Source organism: Somniosus microcephalus, chromosome 6, assembly GCF_052327205.1.
Source record: "Somniosus microcephalus isolate GS21.2 chromosome 6, FLI_Smic_1.0, whole genome shotgun sequence".
NCBI lineage: Eukaryota > Metazoa > Chordata > Chondrichthyes > Squaliformes > Somniosidae > Somniosus > Somniosus microcephalus.
In genome coordinates this window covers 140,288,723-140,314,135 of record NC_140992.1, presented here as the reverse complement: position 1 = coordinate 140,314,135, position 25,413 = coordinate 140,288,723, and positions in this window count along the sequence as shown.

Below are 25,413 nucleotides of genomic sequence, written 5' to 3'. Positions count from 1 at the left end.
TAGGATCAGGCTACACGGCCCCTGGGCCCGCTCCGCTACCCACAGGGCCATGACCGATCCGAACCTAGACTCATGTCCAAATTCCTGCCCGCTCCCCATAACCCTTAATTCCCTTTACTTCTAGGAAACTGTCTATTTCTGTTTAAATTTATGTAATGATGTATCTTCTACAGCTTTTTGGGGCAGCATATTCCATGGACCTACCACTCTCTGAGTGAAGTAGTTCCTCCTCATCTCAGTTTTGAAAGAGCAGCCCCTTATTCTAAGACTATGCCCCCTAGTTCTAGTTTCACCCATCATCGGGAACATCTTCCCCGCATCCACCCGATCCAACCCCTTCACAATCTTATATGTTTCAATAAGATCGCCTCTCATTCCTCTGAACTCCAATGAGTAGAGTCCCAATCTACTCAACCTCTCCTCATATGTCCATCCCCTCATCCCCGGGATTAACCGAGTGAACCTTCTTTGTACTGACTCGAGAGCAAGTATGTCCTTTCTTAAATATGGACACCAAAACTGTACGCAGTCTTCAAGGTGCGGTCTCACCAATACCTTGTACAACTGAAGCAATACCTCCCTATTTTTATATCCTATCCCCCTAGCAATGAAAGCCAACATTCCATTGGCCTTCTTACTCACTTGCTGCACCTGCATACTAACCTTTTGAGTTTTGTGCACCAGGACCCCCAGATCCCTTTGTACTTCAGTAATTTCCAGTTTCCTGCCATTAAGATAATAAGTTGCTCTACGATTTTTCCTGCCAAAGTGCATAACCTCACACTTTCCAGTATTGTATTCCATCTGCCAAATCTCTGCCCACTTACTTAGCCTGTCGATGTCCCCTTGCAGGTTTTTTATGTCCTCCTCACTCACTACTTTCCCTCCCATCTTAGTATCATCTGCAAACTTTGATATGTTACACTCGGTCCCCTTCTCCAAATCGTTAATATAGATTGGAAAGAGTTGGGGACCCAGCACTGACCCCTGCGGAACACCACTAGTTAATGATTGCCAGTCTGAGAATGAACCATTTATCCCAACTCTCTGCCTTCTGTTAGATAGCCAAACCTCTATCCATGCCAGAATATTACCCCCAATCCCGTGATTTTTTATCTTAAGCAATAATCTTTTGTGTGGCACCTTGTCAAATGCCTTTTGGAAGTCTAAATACACTACGTCCACTGGTTCCCCTTTATCCACCCTATACGTTACTTCCTCAAAGAACTCCAGCAAATTTGTCAAACATGACTTCCCCTTCATAAAACCATGCTGACTTTGTCCTATTAAATTATGATTATCCAAATGTCCTGATACTGTCTCCTTAATAATGGACTCCAAAATTTTACCTACCATAGATGTTAGGCTAACCAGTCTATAGTTTCCAGCCTTCTGTCTACTGCCCTTTTTAAATAAGGGTGTTACATTAGCAGTTTTCCAGTCTGCCGGGACCTTTGCCGAGTGCAGGGAGTTTTGGAAAATTATTACCAATGCATCCACAATCCCTATCGCCACTTCCCTCAACCTTTCTTTTAGTGTCCGGTTCATATGTTCCACAATCCCTGATGACTGCGGGTTGTGGGCCACGTGCCATTTCCCCTCGATGCCTAGCAGCATAAGGGTATTCTGCATCACCTGTCCGGTGAAGTGACTCCCTTGGTCAGACTCCACATACTGTGGTAGTCCCCACCGCGAGAACACTTCCCAGACCAGGATCCTGGCAGTATCCAGAGCTGTGGCTGTTCTGCAGGGAAAGGCCTCTACCCATTTGGTGAACACGTCCACCAGGACTAGGCAGTACTTACAGCCTCCCTGGGCATTGGGCAGGGGCCCGATGTAGTCGACTTGTATCGACTGCCATGGTCACTCTACCCTCCTGACGTGTCCCATAGGTACCTTCCTTTTGTGGGGTCGGGGTTATTTGCAGCGCACACAAGACAGCCTGCACAGAACTTGCGGACATCGTCCCTGAGTCCCGGCCACCATCCCACCTGTTCCACCCACTGCCAGGTGGTCTCAGGCCCAGGGTGTCCCACTCCTGGACCCTCATGGGCCAGTTGAAGGAATTCACTCCAGTGCTGCTGTGGCAGAAGCCACTGTTCCACCCGGAACAGCATACCCTCTTTAACGGAGAGGGTTGTTGTGCCATATGGACCCTCTACCCTTTTTCCCTCGGTTACTGCACCGAGGACTGCTTTGAGGACGGGGTCTTGGGCTTGGACCGTCTTAAGGTCCGTGCCGCTCTTGGAGCAGCACAGCACTCAGGCTGTCCCCGCTGGCTGCTACCTCCAGGAAAACTCTTTCCCCCATCTATAGCCCCTAGAGCTGGTGCAGTCCGCAAGTCCTTTTTGAGCCTGACAAATGCTGCCTGGCAACCCTCATCCCAAAGCCACTCCACTCCCTTGTGACGGAGTCGGAGTAGAGGGGCCACTGTGGCTACATAGTCCTCAATAAAGTCTCTACAGTACCCGGTGAGCCCTAGAAATAACCTCACACCCGTTACCGTGTTAAGGACCGGTAACTCTTGTACCGCTTCTCTCCTAGCCTTACCTAGGCCCTTTCTCCAGCGTGCATGGTCAGGCCTAGGAATTTCACCTCCTGCTGGCCGATCTGCGCTTTCTTGGGGTTTACTTTGGAACTTTTCTGCCCTAGCAGCTCCAGCAGTTCGACCAACAGTGGGCCATGCTCCTCTTTCGAATCGGTGAACAGGAGCAGGTCATCCACATATTGTACCAACTGTCTGGGCTGGCTAAAATCCTTTAAACTGTTTACCATGCACTGATGGAAAATGCTGGGGCTGTTGTGGAAGCCCTGAGGCAAGCAGTTCCATGTGTACTGTTGCCCTTTAAACATAAAAGCAAACTTGTACTGATCCTCCCTCCTTAAAGGGATGGACCAAAACCCATTGGAAATATCCAGCATCGTGAAGGTGGTCGCGGATGCTGGGATACTTCCTATCAGGTCGGCAACTGCTGCTACTGTGGGTGCACAGGCTGGGATGTTACTATTGAGCATTCGATAGTCCACCGTGGCCCTCCAGGAATTGTCCGGCTTTCTAACCGGCCACAATGGAGAATGCACATAGGTAGCTATCGGTCTCAGAACTCCCTGCTGTACCAACGAGGGCATGGCTGCTTCCAGGTCTGGCTCTGCTTCCTTAGGGAAGTTATACTGTTTCTGTGGCCAGGCCATGGGGTCCCCGTCTACGCTGACCTCAAACCAGTTGAACCTCCCGCAGTCGTGTTTGTGAGTGGCAATGTGGCCAGGTGGGCCTGCAGAAATGACTCGAACTCCTGTGGGGTGTTGCTGACCATAAGCTCAAGGTTATAACCCTCTTTGGGCTTCGTGGTGCATAGGGTCCCCTTCCCTTCCTTTCCTGGGATCACTACTACCTCTCCGTTCTTCACTTTACCTGCCCCCCATAAGCAATAATTCCTCAAATCTACTAGGATCCTGTGGCCTACAATAACATCAGCTCCCAGGACCCCTCTTCCACCCTCCACTTCCCATTTCATCAGGACACAGGTCCACTTAGAGCGGAGCGGTCCTAACCGAATGGCGAGCGGGATGGAAAATGAGCCAGCCTGTTCTTTACCTGTGAACCCCGACAGACTGTATGGGACCCCGTTAGATAGAGGTGAGTTGGTGGGGTTAGCTGAGTAGACCACGGTGCATGATGCCCCCATGTCTAACAGATAGGTCCCCATCACCTTTTCTACCTCCATCTCCAAGAGGGGTCTCTTCCATTCATTGTATCAGAGGGAACACAGGTAAACAGGCTGTGCTGGCTCTAGTCAGGGCTGTGGGTTGGATGGGGTGGATGGGGTCAGGGCACCGGTGGCGGCTGCTACTCTCCCCTGGCCAAAAGTGGCTCGACCTTTGCGGGAGTAATTCCTGCCCCCGCCTTTTGGGCTGGGGCTGTGGAATTCTTTCCCTTGTTATCCGTCCAAGGGTTTTTGCACTCCTTCCACAAGTGACCATTCTTCCCACACCCATAACAATTCATCTTTGTGTTGGGGGGGCTACCCCCTTCCTGGTGCCACACTTTCCTACCCGGTCCGGGTTTTACCTCATGCACCTTTCCCTTAGGTGGGCGTGCATTGGCTCCCCTAATGTTTTTATAGGCCAGAGTCAGCTGCCTAATTACTAAGTTCGATGGTCTGGGGGTTTTTGGGGTCGAACCAGACGTCTGCCTTGGCCCGGACCTGTGGCAAGCTGTTCGCCACCAGGCAACGGAGCCAATGGGCCAGGAGATCCCCGTTCAGGAACCGCCGGTTTGGCATCCCCGGACAGGCCCTCCGGTACACCAGCCACAGCCGGTCCGCAAAAGCCTGCGGGGTTTCCCCTGGGAGCTGAACCGTCTTCTCCACACGGGAGGAAGGACTTCCCTCATTCATCCCCAAGGCCTCCAGAACTGCATCCCTGAGCTCCTCGTACCTTTTGTGGGGGCAGTCTGGAGATCGGGAGTGGGGGGAGACTGGAGCTCGGGATGGGGGAGTCTGGAGATCGGGATTGGGTTGTGTCTGGAGATTGGGAGTGGAGGGAGTCTGGATTTCGAGTGTGGGTGTTGTCTAGAGACCGGGAGTGGGAGGTGTCTGGTGATCGGGATGGGGGAGTGTGGAGATCGGTAGTGGGGGGTGTCTGGAGATCGGGAGAGGGGGGTGCCTGGAGATCGGGACTGGGGGGTGTCTGGAGATCGGGAGAGGGGGGAGTCCAGAGATCAGGACTGGGGTGAATCTGGAGATTGGGAGTGGGGTGAGTCTAGAGATCGGGAGTGGAGCGAGTCTGGAGAGAGGGAGTGTGGGGAGTCTAGTGATCAGGAAAGCGGGGCGTCTGGAGATTGGGAGTGGGTGGGTGTCTGGAGATCGGGAGTGGGGGAGTCTGTAGATCGGGAGTGGGGGGTGTCTGGAGTTTGGTAGTGGGGGGGAGTGTGGAGATCGGGAGTGGAAGGAGTCTCGAGAGCGGGAGAGGGGGGAGTACGTAGATTAGGAGTGGAGCGAGTCTGGAGATCGGGAGTGGGGGGAGCCTGGAGATTGGGAATGGGGGGAGTCTGGAGATTTGGAGAGGGGTGAGTGTGGAGATCGGGAGTGGAGGGAGTCTTGAGAGTGGGAGAGGGGGGAGTACGTAGATCAGGAGTGGAGCGAGTCTGGAGATCAGGAGCGGGGGGAGCCTGGAGATCGGGAATGGGGGGAGTCTGGAGATTTGGAGAGGGGTGAGTATGGGGATTTGGGTCACGGGGTGTCTGGAGATCAGGAGTGGGGGGAATCTGGAGATCGGGAGTGTGGGGAGTGTGGAAATCAGGAGTGTCGGGAGACTGGAGATCGGGATTGGGAGAGTGTGTAGATCGGGAGTGGGGTGAGTCTGGAGATCAGGAGTGGACGGAGTCTGGTGATCGGGAGTGGGGGGAGACTGGAGACCAGGATCGGGGGGAGTCTGACGATCGGGGTTGGGGGAGTCTGGAGATCAGGATTGGGTAGTGTCCGGAGATCAGGAGTGGAGGGAGTCTGGAGATCAAGTGTGGGTGTTGTCTAGAGACCGGGAGTGGGAGGTGTCTGGAGATCGGGAGTGGGTGGAGTCTGGAGATCGGGAGTGAGGAGATCGTTAGTGGGGGGTGTCTGGAGATCAGTAGTGGGGGGTGCCTGGAGATTGGGAGTGGAGGGAGTCTGGGGATTGGGAGTGGGGGGGAGTCTCGAGAGCGGGAGTGGGGTGAGTCTGGTGTTCGGGAGTGGGGAGAGTCTTGAGATCGGGAGTGGGGTGTATCCGGATTTTTGGAGTTTGGGGAGTATGGATATCAGGAGTGGGGGGCATCTGGAGATTGGGAATGTAGGGAGTCTGGAGATCGGGAGTGGGGGGAGTCTGGAGATCGGGAGTCAGGGTGTCTGGAGATCGGGAGTTAGCGGATGCCGGAGATTAGGAATGGGGTGAGTCTGGAGATCGGGGGTGGGGGAGTCTGGAGATCGGGAGTGGTGGGTGTCTGGAGATCGGGAATGGGGGTAGTCTGGAGATCGGGAGTGGGGGGTGTCTGGAGATCGGGAGTGGGGGGAGTCTGGAGATCGAGAGTGGGGGGAGACTGGAGATCAGGATGGGGGGAGTCTGGAGATCGGGTTCGGTGGTGTCTGGAGATCAGTAGTGAGGGGAGTCTGGACAGCGGGATTGGGGTGTGTCCGGAGATCAGGAGTGGAGGGAGTCTGGAGATCGAGAGTGGGGGGAGTCTGGAGATCGGGAGTGGGGGGCGTCTGGAGATTTGGTGTGGGAGAAATCCGGAGATATGAAGGGGGAGAGTCTGGAGATCAGGAGTGGGTGGAGTCTGGAGATCGGGATTGGGGGGAGTATGGAGATCGGGAATGGGGGGAGTCTGGAGATCACGAGTGGGGGAGCCTTGAGATCAGGAGTGGGGGGAGCCTGGAGATCGGGAGTGGAGGGAGTCTGGAGACCGGGAATTGGGGGAGTCTGGAGATCGGGATTGGGGAGAGTCTGGAGATTGGGAGTGTGGGGAGTGTGGAGATCAAGAGTATCGGGAGACTGGAGTTTGCGATTGGGAGAGTGTGTAGATCGGGAGTGGGGGAAGTCCGGAGATCGGGAGTGGGGTGAGTCTGGTGTTCGGGCGTGGGGAGAGCCTTGAGATCGGGAATGGGGTGTATCTGGATTTTTGGAGTTTGGGGAGTCTGAATATCGGGAGTGGGGGGTGCCTGGAGATCGGGAGTGAGGGGAGTCTGGAGAGTGGGAGTGGGGGGAGGGTGCAGGTCGTGAGTTGGGGGAGTCTAGAGACCAGGAGAGGGGGGCGTCTGGAGATCGGGAGTTAGCGGATGCCAGTGATTGGGAATGGGGTGTGTCTGGAGATCGGGAGTGGGGGGAGTCTGTAGATCGGGAGTGGTGGGTGTCTGGAGATCGGGAGTGGGGTGTGTCTGGAGATCGGAAGTGGAGGGAGTCTGGAGATTGGGAATGGGGGTTCTCTGGAGATCAGGAGTGGGGGGAATATGGAGATTGAGAGTGGGGCGTGTCTGGAGATCGGTAGTGGGGGGTGTCTGGAGATCGGTAGTGGGGGGTGTCTGGAGATCGGTAGTGGGAAGCACCTGTTGACCGGGAGTTGGGTGTGTATGGCAATCAGGAGATGGGGGAATCTGGAGATCGGGAGTGGGGGGAGTGTGGAGATCAGGAGTGTTGGGAGACTGTAGATCGGGTTTGGGAGAGTGTGTAGATCGGGAGTGGGGGCAGTCTGCAGATCGGGAGTGGGGGGAGACTGGAGATCAGGATGGGGCAGTCTGGAGATTGGTTCGGGGGTGTCTGGACATTGGTAGTGAGGGGTGTCTGGACATCGGGATTTGGGGGAGACTGGAGATCGGGCTTGGGGGAGTCTGCCGATCGGGGTCGGGGGTGCCTGGAGATCGGGATTGGGGTGTGTCCGGAGATCGGGAGTGGAGGGAGTCTGGAGATGAAGAGTGGGAGTTGTCTAGAGACCGGGCGTGGGGGAGTCTGGAGATCGGTAGTGGGGGGTGTTGTCTGGAGATCGGGAGTGGGGGGAGTCTGGAGATCGGGAATTGGGGTTGTCTGGAGATCGGGAGTGGGGACTTTCTGGAGATCGGGATTGGGGGCAGTCTAGAGATCGGCAGTGGGGGGTGTCTGGAGATTGGGAGTGGGGGGAGTCTGGAGATCGGGAGTGGGAGGAGTCTGGAGATCGGGAGTGGGGGGTGTCTGGAGATCGGGAGAGGGGGGAGTCCAGAGATTGTGTCTGGGGTGATTCCGGAGATCAGGAGTGGGGGGAGTCTAGAGATCGGGAGTGGGGGAAGTCTGGAGATTAGAATTGGGGGTAGTGTGGAGATCAGGAGTGGGTGGAGTCAGGAGATCGTGTGTGTGGGGAGTCTAGATATCAGGAGCGGGGGGAGACTCGAGATCGGGTTAGGGGGTGTCTGGAGATCGGGAGTGTAGGGAGTCTGGATTTCAGGAGTTGGGGGAGTCTGGAGATCGGCAGTGGGTGGAGTCTGGAGATCGGGAGTGGGGGAAGTGAGGAGATCGTTAGTGGGGGGTGTCTGGAGATCGGTAGTGGGGGGTGCCTGGAGATTGGGAGTGGAGGGAGTCTGGGGATTGGGAGTGGGGGGAGTCTCGAGAGTGGGAGAGTGGGGAGTATGGGGATTTGGGGCAGGGGGCGTCTGGAGATCGGGAGTGGGGGATGTCTGGAGATTTGGAGTGGGAGGAAACCGGAGATAGGGAGGGGGGGAGTCTGGAGATCGGGAGTGCGTGGAGTCTGGAGATCGGGAGTGGGGGGAGTGTGGAGATCTGGAATCGGGGGAGTCTGGAGATTGGGAGTGGGGGGAGTCCGGAGATTGGGAGTGGGGTGAGTCTGGTGTTCGGGAGTGGGGAGAGCCTTGAGATCGGGAGTGGGGTGTATCCGGATTTTGGGAGTTTGGGGAGTATGGATATCAGGAGTGGGGGGCATCTGGTGATTGGGAATGTAGGGAGTCTGGAGATCGGGAGTTGGGGGAGTCTGGAGATCGGGAGTGGGGGGAGCCTGGGGATCGGGATTGGGGGGAGTCTGGAGATTGGGAGTGGGGGGAGTCTGGAGATCGGGAGTGGGGGTGTCTGGAGATCGGGAGTTAGGGGATGCCAGAGATTAGGAATGGGGTGAGTCTGGAGATCAGGAGTGGGGGAGTCTGTAGATCGGGAGTGGTGGGTGTCTGGAGATCGGGAATGGGGGTAGTCTGGAGATCGGGAGTGGGGGGTGTCTGGAGATCGGGAGTGGGGGGAGTCTGGAGATCGAGAGTAGGGGGAGATTGGAGATCAGGATGGGGGGATTCTGCAGATCGGGTTCGGTGGTGTCTGCAGATCAGTAGTGAGGGGAGTCTGGACAGCGGGATTGGGGTGTGTCCGGAGATCAGGAGTGGAGGGAGTCTGGAGATCGAGAGTGGGGGGAGTCTGGAGATCGGGAGTGGGGGGCGTCTGGAGATTTGGTGTGGGAGAAATCCAGAGATATGAAGGGGGAGAGTCTGGAGATCAGGAGTGGGTGGAGTCTGGAGATCGGGATTGGGCAAAGAATGGAGATCGGGAATGGGGGGAGTCTGGAGATCACGAGTGGGGGAGCCTTGAGATCGGGAGTGGGGGGAGTCTGGAGATCGGGAGTGGAGGGAGTCTGGAGACCGGGAATTGGGGGAGTCTGGAGATCGGGAGTGGGGACTTTCTGAAGATCGGGATTGGGGGGAATCTGGAGATCGGGATTGGGGGGAGTCTGGAGATCGGGAGTGTGGGGAGTGTGGAGATCAGGAGTATCGGGAGACTGGAGATTGCGATTGGGAGAGTGTGTAGATCGGGAGTGGGGGAAGTCCGGAGATCGGGAGTGGGGTGAGTCTGGTGTTCGGGCGTGGGGAGAGCCTTGAGATCGGGAATGGGGTGTATCCAGATTTTTGGAGTTTGGGGAGTCTGAATATCGGGAGTGGGGGGTGTCTGGAGATCGGGAGTGGGGGGAGTCTGAAGAGTGGGAGTGGGGGGAGGGTGCAGGTCGTGAGTGGGGGGAGTCTAGAGACCAGGAGGGGGGGGCGTCTGGAGATCGGGAGTTAGCGGATGCCGGTGATTGGGAATGGGGTGTGTCTGGAGATCGGGAGTGGGGGGAGTCTGTAGATCGGGAGTGGTGGGTGTCTGGAGATCGGGAGTGGGGTGTGTCTGGAGATCGGGAGTGGAGGGAGTCTGGAGATCGGGAATGGGGGTTCTCTGGAGATCAGGAGTGGGGGGAGTCTGGAGATTGAGAGTGGGGGGTGTCTGGAGATCGGTAGTGGGGGGTGTCTGGAGATCAGTAGTGGGGGGTGTCTGGAGATCGGTAGTGGGAGGCGACTGTTGACCGGGAGTTGGGGGTGTTTGGCAATCGGGAGAGGGGGGAATCTGGAGATCGGGAGTGGGGGGAGTGTGGAGATCAGGAGTGTTGGGAGACTGTAGACCAGGATTGGGAGACAGCCAGACAGAGTGAATACACACGCTGAAGATGGGCTGCTGAATTTTTAGTGTTTTTAGTGTTTAAAGTGGGGAAAAAAAAGGTTCATTTCAAGTTTAAAAAAGTTTTAAAGTTAAATTTAGTTCTAGTTAAGTTAGTTTAGTTTGTTTAGTTAAGTTTAAGTTTAGTTTAGTCTAGATTAAGTAAGGAAGGAAAAGACCACCAAAGGAAAAAGAACCAGAGGAAATTAGAAAAAAAAAAGCCAAAGAAAAAAAAGAAATAAGGGAAAAAAAAAAATATACAAACCAAAGAACAGCGGCCGCACGGGGCCACAGCAGCAGCAGAAGCGAGGTGACTCGGCCGCATCGGGAACCGAGGCGCGAAGGCCGCACGGAGACGCAGCCGGAGCGAGGAGACTCGGGGAGGCCGCTTCGGGAAACGAGGCGAATCGGGGAGGCCGCACGGAGACGCAGCGGCAGCCGGAACGAGGTGACTCGGGGAGCCCGAGCGGCGAACGAGACACAGCCCGATCGGCGGCCGCAGTCCAGCACCCGAGCGACGACCGCAGTCCAGCACCCGAGCGACGACCGCAGTCCAGCACCCGAGCGACGACCGCAGTCCAGCACCCGAACGGCGAACGAGGCACAGCCCGAGCGGCGGCTGGGCTAGAAAGCCCGGGAAAGGCCCGAGGAGCCAGGCCCAGAGACCTCTGAGGAGAAGGGGAGCAACCAGAAGGCTTCCAGAAGCAAACCAAGACTGTGAGTACAGGGCCCAGGGAGGGAGACTGAAGCCAGGGAAAGGCCCGAGGAGCCAGGCCGAGACAGAGGCACAGAGACCTCTGAGGGGGAGGGGAACAGCCCGAAGGCACCGGGAAACAGCGGCTCACAGACCCAGACCTGAGAAGGGTGAACCCAGAAGCCGAGGCCCAGGGACCACGGGGCCGGAGAGGGGGACCGGGAAAGTTTGCGAACAGGGAGAGGGAAACACCAAACCCGGGGCCCCAGAAAAGCTTATTCTAAGATCAACAATACTTTACCAAAAATGAGCGAATCAGAAGATCCACAACAGCCCCGCTTCCAGATTCCCCCCAACACCGCAAAAAAAGCTATAAAAGCGATCAAGCATGAGCAGATGAGAGAAAAACCAGAAACACTTTTTGCTGACTGTTACAACAATGGGACAAAAAGTAACCTCATTTTCTACTCAGATCAGCCAGTGGCTTGGATCACAGCAATAAAATCACACTATACCAATGTTAAGCTAGAAAATACCGCAAATGGGTCCATAATGAAAATTCACACACCAGGAGACAGTTCAACTACGACGGTCAACGCGTACAATACCGGAACAATATTAGTGCAAGGCAACCTCGACAAATTTGCAACGGCCTTCAGGACACTGAAAAAATTAACTAAGGGGGGAAGGAACAGCCCCAGAGTGGCCCGCACTCCCCCCAACATTGACAACTTACCAGGAGAAAATCTGCCTGGTCAGGAGGTGAACGAGCCACACAGTTCAAACCAGACACTAACCCCGGGGAACCACAGCCACACGATACAACTGACAAACCCCAGCATAACTACCAGGGAGGAAGCCACACATAGTCCCCCTACCATTCCCAGCTCACCAAGAGAAGAGCAGCATAGCCAGGAAGTGAGTGAGCCCTCCAGGGCCGACCAGCCTAGCCAGGAAGTGAGTGAGCCTTCCAGGGCCGACCAGACACATACCCCGGGATCACACAGCCAGATACAACCAAAAGATAAATTTAATCAATTAGAGATAGAGATGGTTAAACTTAGAGAGGACTTCCTCAAAATGAATGACGATCAAAATCAGGAGAGGGAGAGACACAAGAGAGAGCTGAAGCTACTTGAGAACCAGGTGAATCTACTTAGGAATCAGGTGAAACAGCTGCAGGAAAAAGAAGAGAGCCATAGAGGAGAGATAACACCATTAGACCAGCAACCAGAGGCTAGAGATAAGACAAGACAGAGCCGGACGGAACGGCTGCACTCCCACACGGAACAAAAGCAACAGACACACAATACAAGGGGTGCCACACAGACCGACCAGCATACTGATTCGCAATCTTCCCCCACCACCGTGGAACCACAAGCGGGCCGCTCACAAGAGGTACGCACACACCAGACACCCCAGCCCAGCACACACATTATGAGTCCAAGCGAAAGCCACCAGACAGTAAACACAAACAAGGCTGACGTCGTAATACTCATAGACTCAAATGGGAAATTTCTATGGGAGAAAAAGCTATTCCCTAGAAGTAAAGTAGAAAAGATCTGGTGCCCAACAACAAACAGAGCCATGGGATGGCTGACCAAAGCCAGATTAGGCTCCCCCCAACACATAATAATACACACGGGCACAAATGACCTAAAGACCCAACAGAAAGAAGTAGCAACATCGCTCAGAGCAATGATTAGGAAAGCAAGCAGTACATTTCCAAACACTAGAATCACTGTTTCCACAATATTGCCGAGAACAGACTTCAACAACAACACAATTCATGAGATAAATGCCAGCATAGCAAGAGACTGCGAATCAAACCACAACGTACACCTGGCCCAACACCCCACCCTCGATGAGGAATGTCTTTACGACCACGTCCACATCCAAAGGCAAAGAATATCGATCTTTGCTAAAGCCCTGAAGGACGTCGCTTTTAACCGGGTCCATACCCAGACTCCAAGAGGACCCCGCCCGACCACCAGAGATCAGCGGGGTACATATCAGGAACACTACAAGGACCACCAACACACCAACCGAGACCAGAGAGGATCCCCATGCAAAACAACAATATCAGACCTGCACCACTCCTGTCCCACAGGGGAATAGGACCGCTCCCAGCCAGACAGAGGGAGAGATGCACAGGACGTACGCAATACCTCAGACAGAAACAATCCATTAAGAGACAATAAGCAGATGTGCAGCAGCATCTACTTCCGCCTTATGGATCAAGGACTAATTAATAGAAAGAACTGTAACCAAATTGTATTAACTTTTATAGACAACTGATGTGATCTTTTTTTTCCCACACTTAGACACGACAAACATGTACCACTCTTTAACCTATCATAGTAAAAGATCAAACTTAACATGAAATCCTTATATATTTCGACCTGGAATATCCAAGGTCTACGCTCTTCACTGCGAGAAGTGAAAAGTAGGACCCCAGAGTTCACAGATGAAACTAAAGACCTAGATATTATCATTTTACAGGAAACTTGGTATAAAGGAAAAGGACACACTGGCTGTCCCCAAGGGTACACTGAGCTGGTGGTCCCCTCCAATAAATTACCAAGTGTAACCCAAGGCAGAGACTCCGGAGGCATACTGATCTGGTTTAAAACAGAACTTAAGAATTACATCAAATTTATAAAAAAGGGCGAACACCATATGTGGCTCAAACTTGAGAGGGAGATTATCTCAAACACCCAAGATGTTTACATTTGCGCACTTTATATCCCTCCAATCGATTCCCCATACTTTAAAGAGGACACCTTCTCCAACATGGAGGGGGAAATTATCCAATACCAGGCCCAGGGGAACGTGTTGATCTGTGGGGACCTCAATTCAAGAACGGGCGAAGAACCAGACTTCACCAATAATCAGGGAAACAATTACATTTTCGGGAATAACCACTTTGACATCCCTTCCCTTCCATACAGGCATAACTGCGACAAGCAGTCAAATACCAATGGAAAACAGCTACTACAGCTCTGTCGAAACCTGGGTCTGTACATTGTCAATGGTAGGTTCATAGGAGACCTCCTAGGAAGATCGACCTATTGCTCACCTCTTGGCTGCAGCACAGTAGACTATATGATTACAGACTTAGACCCATCCTCTTTCAGAGCATTCACAGTCAAACCACAAACAACACTGTCAGATCACAGTCAAATTACTATGTTCCTCAAAAAGACAGAAACAAACAACATAGAAACACAACCCAGTAAACTGTACAACACCAAAAAATCGTACAGATGGGCCAAAAACGACACGGAAAAATACCAGAAAACAATTAGCAATGCATCAACTCAAGCTCTCTTAGACACCTTTCTGGATAACATATACACTCACAATAAAGAGGGCAGTTAGTAAACTAAACAATATTTTTGATAATTTGGCAACAAATGCAAACTTGAAAGCTCGCAAGAACAAACCCAAAACAAAAAACTATGAAAAATGGTTTGACCGAGATTGCCATAACATGAGGAAAAAACTTAGAAAAATATCAAACCAAAAACACAGACATCCAGAAAACGAGGAACTACGCCTTACTTATTGTCAGACACTAACACAATACAGAAACACACTCAGAACCAAAAAAGAGCAATATATTAAGAATACACTCAGCTCCATGGAGGAATCCATTGATTCCAATTGTTTCTGGGAAAACTTGAAAACACTACACAAAAAACAACACGACGATTTGGCCATTCAAAATGGGGACACATGGGTAAACCACTTTGAAAAATTATACCAGAAAAACACACTAAGACCAGAGCAACACCAAATATGCAAAAAACTGGAAAAGCTAGAAATGGCCATAAAAGATAACCAAAACCCGCTGGACGCCATAATAACAGAAAAAGAACTTCTTGAAAAACTCAAGGACCTGCGACCAGGAAAAGCCTGCGGGACAGACGGCATACTAAACGAGATGATTAAACAAACAGACAACAAAATGAAACTGGCTATCCTAAAACTCTTCAACTTGGTTCTGAGTGTCGGTTATTTCCCTGATATCTGGAACAAAGGACTCATAACGCCCATATACAAAAGTGGGGACAAAATCGACCCAAACAACTATCGAGGCATCTGTGTAAACAGTAACCTGGGGAAGGTATTCTGTAGCATCATAAACAAAAGACTTATAAACTACCTTGAGGAGCACAATGTCTTGAGTAAAAGCCAAATTGGATTCCTGCCAAACTATAGAACATCCGATCATATCTTCACCCTACAGACCCTAATTGACAAACACGTTCACCATAACAAAAGCAAAATCTACGCATGCTTTGTAGATTTCCAGAAGGCTTTCGACTCCATCTGGCATGACGGTTTATTCCTGAAACTTATCGAAAGCGGGGTAGGAGGGAAAACATATGATGTAATTAAATCAATGTATACAAACAACAAATGTGCAGTTAAATTTGGAGACAAACAAACAAAATACTTCCCACAGGGGCGGGGGGTGACGCAGGGCTCGCCAATCTCACCGACACTCTTTAATATTTACATAAATGGATTGGCAAAACTACTTGAACAATCTACAGCACCCGGCCTCACCCTATATGAATCCAAGGTTAAATTCCTCCTCTATGCAGGCAACCTGGTTCTGCTGTCACCTACTAAAGAGGGGCTACAGCAAAACCTGGACCTGCTGGAGTCGTACTGCCAGACTTGGGCCCTGACAATAAATCCCCAAAAAAACCAAAGTCCTTGTGTTCCAGCAAAGATCCAAACATCAGGGACCCAAAATAAATTTCACAGTAGGAACAACCAAAATTGAACAAACCACTAAGTACACATACTTGGGCTTAAAAATCAGTTCTACGGGAAACTTCAAACTGGCTGTGAATGAACTGAAAGAGAAAGCAAGAAGGGCTTTCTATGCCATCAAAAAATCAATCCAAATAGAAATCCCAATTAGCATTTGGCTCAAAATTTTCAAATCAGTAATTGAACCAATTGCACTCTATGGCAGTGAGGTATGGGGACCGCTAACTCAACAAGAATTTGCAAAATGGGACAAACACCCAATTGAGATCCTACATGCAGAATTCTGTAAAAGTATCCTCCGGACTCAAAGGAAAACAGTAAACAATGCATGCAGGGCGGAACTAGGCCAATATCCATTAATAATCACTATCCAAAAAAGAGCCACCAAATTTTGGAATCACCTACAAATGAGCAATCCCCAATGCTATCACTACGACGCCCTGAAATGCCAAGAGCTGACCATAAAGAAGAATACCCTCAGTCAACTAGTCCTGGGACTCAGTGAAGTAACTACTAACAATACTAACAATAACCAGCCCCAGGACAGTGACAGGGTAACACAAAGAATTCGACCCAACACAATCGTCGCTAAGCAAAAGGAAAAATATCTGACATATTGGGCAGAAACAACAAAAACCCAAAGCAAACTCAATTGCTACTTGGCCCTAAACAGACAATACAACATAGCTGATTACCTGACCATGGTAAAGGATAACAAACTGAGAAGAACCTTGACAAGGTACAGACTTAGCGAACATAGCCTAGCGATCGAAAAAGGCAGACACAGGCAGACCAGGCTACCAAGAGAAGACAGGATATGCTCTCACTGCAGTCAGGGAGTAGTGGAGACAGAGATGCACTTCCTCACAGCCTGTGGAAAATATCAGGGCATCAGGGAGAATTTCTACCAAAAATTCACACAAATATGCCCTGATTTCAGAAATCTGAATGACAACCAAAAACTCCCATTCCTACTGGGAGAGGAGAGAAGCTGTATAACACTGGCGGCACACTATGTTACAGCTTGCCATGAACAGAGGGACAACCAGTAAACTAAGAAAAGAATATATATAAACAATGCGAATGTATATTTATACACTCAGGGATATACCTGTTTATACACTGTATGAATAGAACTGCGTTTATGTGCTAAACCATAAATGTATTTTGATGCTTTGGCAACATAAGATGTAACTTATCATGCCAATAAAGCGATTTGAATTGTGAATTGTGAATTGAGAGTGTGTAGATCGGGAGTGGGGGCAGTCTGCAGATCGGGAGTGGGGGGAGACTGGAGATCAGGATAGGGCAGCCTGGAGATCGGGTTCGGTGGTGTCTGGAGATTGGTAGTGAGGGGTGTCTGGACATCGGGATTTGGGGGAGACTGGAGATCGGGCTTGGGGGAGTCTGACGATCGGGGTCGGGTGTGTCTGGAGATCGGGATTGGGGTGTGTCCAGAGATCGGGAGTGGAGGGAGTCTGGAGATCGAGAGTGGGGGTTGTATAGAGACCGGGAGTGGGGGAGTCTGGAGATCGGTAGTGGGGGGTGTTGTCTGGAGATCGGGAGTGGGGGGAGTCTGGAGATCAGGAATTGGGGGTGTCTGGAGATCGGGAGTGAGGACTTTCTGGAGATTGGGATTGGGGGCAGTCTGGAGATCGGCAGTGGGGGGTGTCTGGAGATTGGGAGTGGGGGGAGTCTGGAGATCGGGATTGGGGGGTGTCTGGAGATCGGGAGAGGGGGGAGTCCAGAGATCGTGTCTGGGGTGATTCCGGAGATCAGGAGTGGGGGAAGTCTAGGGATCGGGAGTGGGGGAAGTCTGGAGATTAGAATTGGGGGTAGTGTGGAGATCAGGAGTGGGTGGAGTCAGGAGATCATGTGTGTGGGGAGTCTAGATATCAGGACCGGGGGGAGACTCGAGATCGGGTTAGGGGGTGTCTGGAGATCGGGAGTGTAGGGAGTCTGGATTTCAGGAGTTGGGGGAGTCTGGAGATCGGCAGTGGGTGGTGTCTGGAGATCAGGAGTGGGGGTAGTGTGGAGATCAGGAGTGGGGGGAGTGTGGAGATCGGGAGTGTGGGGAGTGTGGAGATCAGGAGTGTCGGGAGACTGGGGATCGAGATTGGGAGATTGTGTAGATCAGGTGTGGGTTGAGTCTGGAGATCAGGAGTGGGCAGAGTCTGGAGATTGGGATTGGGGGCAGTCTGGTGATCGGGAGTGGGGGGAGTCTGGAGATCAGGAGTTGGGGGAGTCTGGAGATCAGCACTGGGGGGAGTCTTGAGAACGGGAGAGGGTGGAATCTGTAGATTGGGAGTGGGAGGATTCTGGAGATTGGCAGTGGGGGTGGCTGGAGATCGGGACTGGGGGGTGTCTGGAGATCGGGAGTGGGGGGTGTCTGGAGATCGGTCGTGGAGGGAGTCTGGAAATCAGGAATGTGGGTTTTCTGGAGATCAGGGGTGGGGGGAGTATCGAGATCGGGATTGAGGGGTGTCCTGAGATCAGGAGTGGAGGGAGTCTGGAGATTTGGAGTGGGGGGAGCCTGGAGATCGGGAGTGGGGGGAGTCTGGAGATTTGGAGTGGGAGGAATCTGGAGATAGGGAGGGGGGGAGTCTGGAGATCGGGTTGGGGGGAGTGTGGAGATCAGGAGTGGGGGGAGTCTGGAGATCGGCAGTGGGAGGTGTCTGGAGATTGGAAGTGGGGGGAGTCTGGAGATTGGGAGTGGGGGGAGTCTGGAGATCGGGATTGGGGGGTGTCTGGAGATCGGGAGAGGGGGGAGTCCAGAGATCGTGTCTGGGGTGATTCCGGAGATCAGGAGTGGGGGAAGTCTAGAGATCGGGAGTGGGGGAAGTCTGGAGATTAGAATTGGGGGTAGTGTGGAGATCAGGAGTGGGTGGAGTCAGGAGATCGTGTGTGTGGGGAGTCTAGATATCAGGACCGGGGGGAGACTCGAGATCGGGTTAGGGGGTGTCTGGAGATCGGGAGTGTAGGGAGTCTGGATTTCAGGAGTTGGGGGAGTCTGGAGATCGGCAGTGGGTGGTGTCTGGAGGTCGGGAGTGGGGGTAGTGTGGATATCAGGAGTGGGGGGAGTTTGGAGATCATGTGTGGGGGGAGTCTAGAGATCTACATAGATACATAGATACATAGAGATAGGAACAGGAGTAGGCCATTCGGCCCTTCGAGCCTGCTCCGCCATTCAATGAGATCATGGCTGATCTTCGTCTGAGATCATAGCTGATCTTACCAGTTCAGTACCCCGTCCCCGCCTTTTCTCCGTAACCCTTAATCCCCTTAGCCTTCAGAAATATATCCAATTCTCTCTTGAAAATATTTATTGAATTAGCCTTCACAGCCCTCTGTGGCAGGGAATTCCACAGGCTCACCACTCTTTGAGTGAAGAAATTCTTCCTCATCTCTGTTTTAAATGATTTGCCCGCTATTTTTAGACTGTGGCCCCTGGTTCTGTGCTCCCCGGCCATTGGAAACATTCTCTCTGAATTCAGCCTGTCCAGGCCTGCCATAATTTTATATGTTTCGATGAGATCCCCTCTCAATCTTCTAAACTCCAGTGAGTACAAGCCCAAACTATTTAATCTCTCTTCGTAGGTCATTCCCGCCATTCCAGGTATCAGCCTGGTGAATCGCCGTTGCACTCTTTCCATGGCAAGAACATCCTTCCGCAGATGGGGCGACCAAAACTGTACACAATACTCCAGATGCGGTCTCACCAGCACCTTGTACAGCTGTAGTAAGGTATCCCTATTCCTATACTCGAACCCCCTTGATATGAAGGCCAACATACCATTTGCCTTCTTAATCGCCTGTTGCACCTGCATGCTCTCCTTCAGTGACTGGTGCACAAGAACACCCAGGTCCCTCTGCACTTCCCCATCTCCCAATCTATTGCCATTTAGATAATAATCTACCCTCCTGTTTTTACCCCCAAAGTGGATAACCTCGCATTTATCCACATTATAGTGCATCTGCCACGTATCCGCCCATTCCCCCAACCTGTCCAAATCGCACTGTAGCCTCCTGACATCCTCATCAGAGCCCACCCCTCCTCCTAGTTTAGTGTCGTCAGCGAATTTGGAAATATTGCATCCAATTCCCTGATCCAGATCATTTATATATATTGTGAACAGCTGGGGTCCCAGGACAGATCCTTGCGGCACCCCGCTGGTCACTGCCTGCCACTCCGAAAACGAGCCGTTTATTCCAACTCTCTGTTTTCTATCTGCCAGCCAGTTCTCTATCCACGTTAATACTTTGCCCCCAATCCCATGAGCCTTAATTTTGCATGATAATCTTTTGTGTGGAACCTTATCGAAGGCTTTCTGGAAGTCAAGGTACACCACATCCACTGGCTCTCCCCCATCTATTCTACCAGTTACCTCCTCAAAAAATTCCAGCAGATTAGTCAAACACGATTTACCCTTTGTAAATCCATGTTGACTCTGTCCGATCCTTTCCCCATTTGTCAAGTGCTCCGCTATTTTATCCTTAATAATGGACTCTAGCATTTTGCCCACAACCGATGTAAGGCTTACTGGTCTATAATTCCCTGCTTTCTCTCTACCCCCCTTTTTAAATATTGGGGTAACATTAGCTACCCTCCAATCCACGGGTACTGTTCCCGAGTCAATGGAGTTCCGGAAGATGATCCTTAGAGCATCTGCTATCTCCAGGGCCACCTCCTTAAGTACCCTAGGATGTAGTTTATCAGGCCCCGGGGATTTGTCGGCCTTCAGTCCCCTCAACTTACCCAACACCATATCCCTAGAGATACTAATTTCTGTCAGCTCCTCCCTCTCATTAGTCCCTATGTTTGCCGATATTCCTGGGAGGTTATTTGTGTCCTCCTTTGTGAATACAGAACCAAAGTATGAGTTTAATTGGTCTGCCATTTCCTTATTCTCCATTATATATTCTCCCGAATCGGACTGCAAGGGACCGACTTGGGATTTTACCAGTCTTTTCCTCCTGATATACCGATAAAAGCTTTTGCAGTCTGTCTTTATGTTTGCTGCAAGTTTACTTTCGTATTCTATTTTCCCCTTCCTGATTAATCCCTTTGTCCTCTTTTGCTGTATCCTGTACTGCCCCCAATCTTCCGGTCTGCTGCTTTTTTTTGCCAGTTGATATGCCCTTTTTTTTGATTTTATGCTGTCCCTAATTTCCCTCGTTATCCACGGTTGAGCCACCTTTTTAGGTTTATTTTTATGCCAAACCGGTATAAACATGTTCTGGAATTCTTCCATTCTATCTTTGAATGCTTGCCATTGTCTATCCACTGTCAATCCCCCCAGAAACACCACCCAATCAATCTTACCCAATTCCCGTCTCATACCCTCGTAATTCCCTTTATTTAAGTTCTGGACCTTAGTCTCTGATTCAATTTCCTCACTCTCCATCTCGACTGAGAGCTCGATCATATTATGATCGCTCTGACCCAAGGGGCCTCGTACAAGAAGATTGCTGATAAGTCCCTTCTCATTGCACAATACCCAGTCTAAAATGGCCTGATCTCGAGTCGGCTCCTCGACATATTGGTCCAGATAACCGTCCCGAAAACATTCCAGGAATTCCTCCTCCTCAGAATTTTTACTAATTTGGGTAGTCCAATCAATATGTAAATTAAAGTCACCCATGATGACAGCTGTGCTCTTATCGCACGCTTCTCTAATTTCCCTTTTTATGCCTTCCCTCACCTCCATATTACTATTTGGAGGCCTATATATCACACCCACTAACGTTTTCCTCCCCTTGCTATTTCTCATTTCTACCCATACAGATTCCGTTTCATCCGAGTTAATATCCTTCCTTTCCATTGCATTAATCCCCTCCTTTACCAGCAATGCTACCCCACCTCCCCTACCTTTTTGCCGATCCTTCCTAAATATTGTATATCCCTGGATGTTAAGTTCCCAGCCTTGCCCACCCTGCAGCCACGTTTCTGTAATCCCAATCAAATCATACTTGTTTACCTCTATTTCCACAACTAATTCATCCACCTTGTTCCTAATGCTTCTAGCATTAAGATACAAAGCCTTCAGGCTTGCTTTTTTCACACTCTCATTATGAATTAGTTTGGCCCTTTGTGTTTCTCTCCTTTGCTTATTGCTTCTCACCTTTCTACCATCTATTTCTGACTTCATATGACTTCCCTCTTTTCCACTACCTAGGTTCCCATCCCCCTGCCAAATTAGTTTAAATCCTCCCGAACCGCCCTAGAAAATATTACCCCGAGGACATCGGCTCCCTCACAGTTCAGGTGTAGACCGTCCCCTTGGTACAGGTCACTCCTCCCCAAGAACTGGTTCCAATGCCTCAGGAATTTAAATCCCTCTCCCTTGCACCACTGCTCAAGCCACGTATTTAGCTTATCTATCTTACTCTCTCTAAACTTATTAGCTCGTGGCACTGGTAGCAATCCAGAGATTACTACCTTTGAGGTCCTACTTTTCAATTTAGCACCTAACTCCCTAAATTCAGCTTGTAGGACCTCCTCCCTCTTTTTACCTACATCGTTGGTACCTACATGTACCACGACAACTGGCTGATCCCCCTCCCCCTTCAGAATGCTCTGCACCCGCTCCGAGACATCCTTGACCCTTGCACCAGGGAGGCAACATACCATCTTGGAGTCTCGGTCTCGGCCGCAGAAACTCCTATCTATCCCCCTTACAATTGAATCCCCTATCACTATAGCCCTATCCCTCTTTTTTCCACCCTTCTGTGCAGCAGAGCCAGTCATGGTGCCCTGAACCTGGCTGCTGGTGCCTTCCCCTGATAAGTCATCTCCCCCAACAGTACCCAAAACGGTAAACCTGTTTTGGAGGGAGATGACCGCAGGCGACTCCTGCACTACCTTCCTGCCTTTACCCTGCCTTTTGGTCACCCATTTACTGTCTGAGCTAGCCTTTACCTGCGGTGTGACCAACTCACTGAATGTGCTATCCACAAGATCCTCAGCATCGCGTATGCTCCAGAGTGAGTCCATTCGCAGCTCCAGCGCCGCCATGCGGTCCGCTAGGAGCTGCAGCTGGACACACTTCCTGCACACATAGTTGTCAGGGACAGTGTCCCTGATTTCCCACATGGCACAGGAGGAGCATGGCACGGGTCCGAGCTGCCCTTCCATGACTTAACCCTTACAATACCCTTTTATCTGGAGTGCTGGGAGACTCGAGATCGGGTTAGGGGGTGCCTGGAGATCGGGAGTGTAGGGTGTCTGGAGATCAGGAGTTGGGGGTGTCTGGAGATCGGCAGTGGGTGGAGTCTGGAGATCGGGAGTGGGGCATATCCGGAGATCGTGAGTGGAGGGAGTCTGGAGATCGGGGTCGGGGAATTCTGGAGTTTGGAATTGGGGCTAGTGTGGAGATCAGGAGTGGGGGGGAGTCTGGAGATCGGGAGTGGTGGGAGTGTGGAGATTGGGAGTGTTGGGTGTGTGGAGATCAGGAGTGTCGGGAGACTGGAGATCGCGATTAGGAGAGTGTATAGTTCGGGAAAACAACAGAAAATGCTGGAAAATCTCAGCAGACCAGGCAGCATCCGTGGAGAGAAATTAGGGTGATGTTTCAGGTCTAACCCTTTTTGTGGTGTATGTAACCTGTTCCACCTTAAGAGAACTTAAGCCTGTTCCACCTTAAGAGATGTACTACTTTCTCTGGCTGCTGTATACGTAATACCGGTGGTGACCACACCGGTATATAAGCACTGTGTAGTAATATTGTATTCAGTATAGTCCATACCTCCAACCAGTAAAGACCTGTTGAATTTACTCTTGTAGTCTGTGTAGTAATTATCACTACAACACACAGACTTAACAGTGGCGACGAGTCCGATTCTTACCCTGCGGCAGTTATTTCCACGGCAGCTTCGTCCACAGACAGGACGTCGAAGAGAGGTTTCCACCCTCATCACCCTACTGGAAGACACGTCGAGCGGCAGGCATCGAGAAACTGGAGTGCAGAAGACATCCTGACCTCGAAGCCTCCATCAGCGACTGTCAGCTTCTTCTTTCTACCTCGGTGGTGGGTAAGCCGGGCAGCGACGCGACAGAAAGTCAACCGCGTTGGCTGTACAGACGGGGCTGGGAAGACGGAGGAATAAGGGCGGTGCGATCGATCACGACAGGAGATAAGGGCCGGGCCGCTTTCGAGTGAGAGGCGCAGCGCGGGGACATCGATCGTGACCGGAGATAAGGGCCGCATTTGGGCTAAAAGGCGCAGTGTCTGGGGAAACTGAAGGCGCGAGAGCCACGGTGAAGCGGAGACAGCGTCGGGGGACGGTTGAAGCCCGCCAAGCGCGGGAAAACCGCCATTTTGTGGGCGGAGGACGACGACAAGAGCGGGAAGCCGCCATCTTGGATAACATAAAAATACAATATATTGCAATGATGCCTAAACATGGGAACATTAATACCTTTGATAGTGACATCGAAGATTGGGCCATGTATGTAGAACGCATACAAAATTATTGTAAGGCAAATAAAATTCCTGATGCAGATAAAGCACTAACATTATTAAATTTAATGGGTGCGAAGACATACGGGCAATTGAAACACCTTGTATCACCAGATGAACCGGCGGATAAGACGTTCGAGGAGATTGTTACTGTCCTGAAAAATCATCTAAACCCCACGCCGCTGATGCTAGCGGAACGATTTAAATTTTACGACAGAAGACAGCTGCAGAATGAAAGCAATGCTGAATATTTGATGGAATTACGTAAGCTAGCAAAATATTGTCAGTTTGGAACGGGACTGACAGAGGCACTACGAGATAAATTTGTGTGTGGTTTATTTAAACAGGATACACAAAAGCGACTGCTCGAGGAGAATGAGCTGATGCTTGAGAAGGCGGTCACTATGGCAGCAGCACATGAAGCCGCAGTGAGAGGCACGGCAGTAATGCAGCTACGGTCACCAGAACTCAGTACAAACAAATTGGGTTTGAGTTCTGTCAAATGTTATCGTTGTGGAAAGACAACGCACGATCAGAACCAGTGTTGGTTTAAAAACCAAGAATGCAGAACGTGTGGCAGGCTTGGCCACATAGCTAAAGTATGCCGGTCAGGAAAGAAGACCAGCAACAAAAAGTCACCGCAAGCAAAATACGCAAAGGTACACAAGGTGACAAAGAACAGTTTGACCGAACAGAAGTCAGATTCAGACGCTAGCAGTAATGAACTGGATAGCTTAAGAGTACACAACGTTGGTAAGGATGCAGATCTCCAGACAATTTGGGTCACTCTTCAGATAGCAGGAGTCCAAGTAAAAATGGAATTGGACACTGGATCGGCATTGACGGTCATGAATAAGAAAGATTACAGAAGGTTATTCCAACATATTCCCCTACAGGATACGGAGATTATATTGAAAACATACACGGGGCAAAGAGTGTACCCCATCGGAAAAATAGAGGTAGAAGTGGTCCACAAGGGTGAAGAAAGCCAAGTAATGGACTTATACGTGCTACCTGAAGGAGGTCCACCACTACTAGGACGGGAGTGGATTAGGAAAATGAATATGGACTGGCACTCCTTGAAGGCACTAATGGTAGATTCCGGGGAAACAGATGTCAAACCTAAACGATTGTCCAGAATATTGGATGATGCTAAAGAGGTGTTCCAGCAGGGACTGGGAACACTGAGAGGAATTACGGCAAACATCAAGATTGATGAACATGCACAACCAAAATTTTTTAAAGCCAGACCGGTACCCTATGCAATACGACCTACTGTTGAAGCGGAACTGGAAGCACTAGAACGTTCAGGTGTACTGTCTAAGGTAGATTGGAGTGAGTGGGCTATGCCCATTGTTCCCGTTATGAAACGTCCTGCGAGCAACAAGCCAGGAGATCCAGGGAAGGTTCGCATCTGTGGAGATTTCAAAATCACCGTTAATCCGGTGCTTCACACGGTGCAGTATCTGCTTCCACGGATTGAGGATATTTTCGCTTCATTGTCTGGCGGGAAAC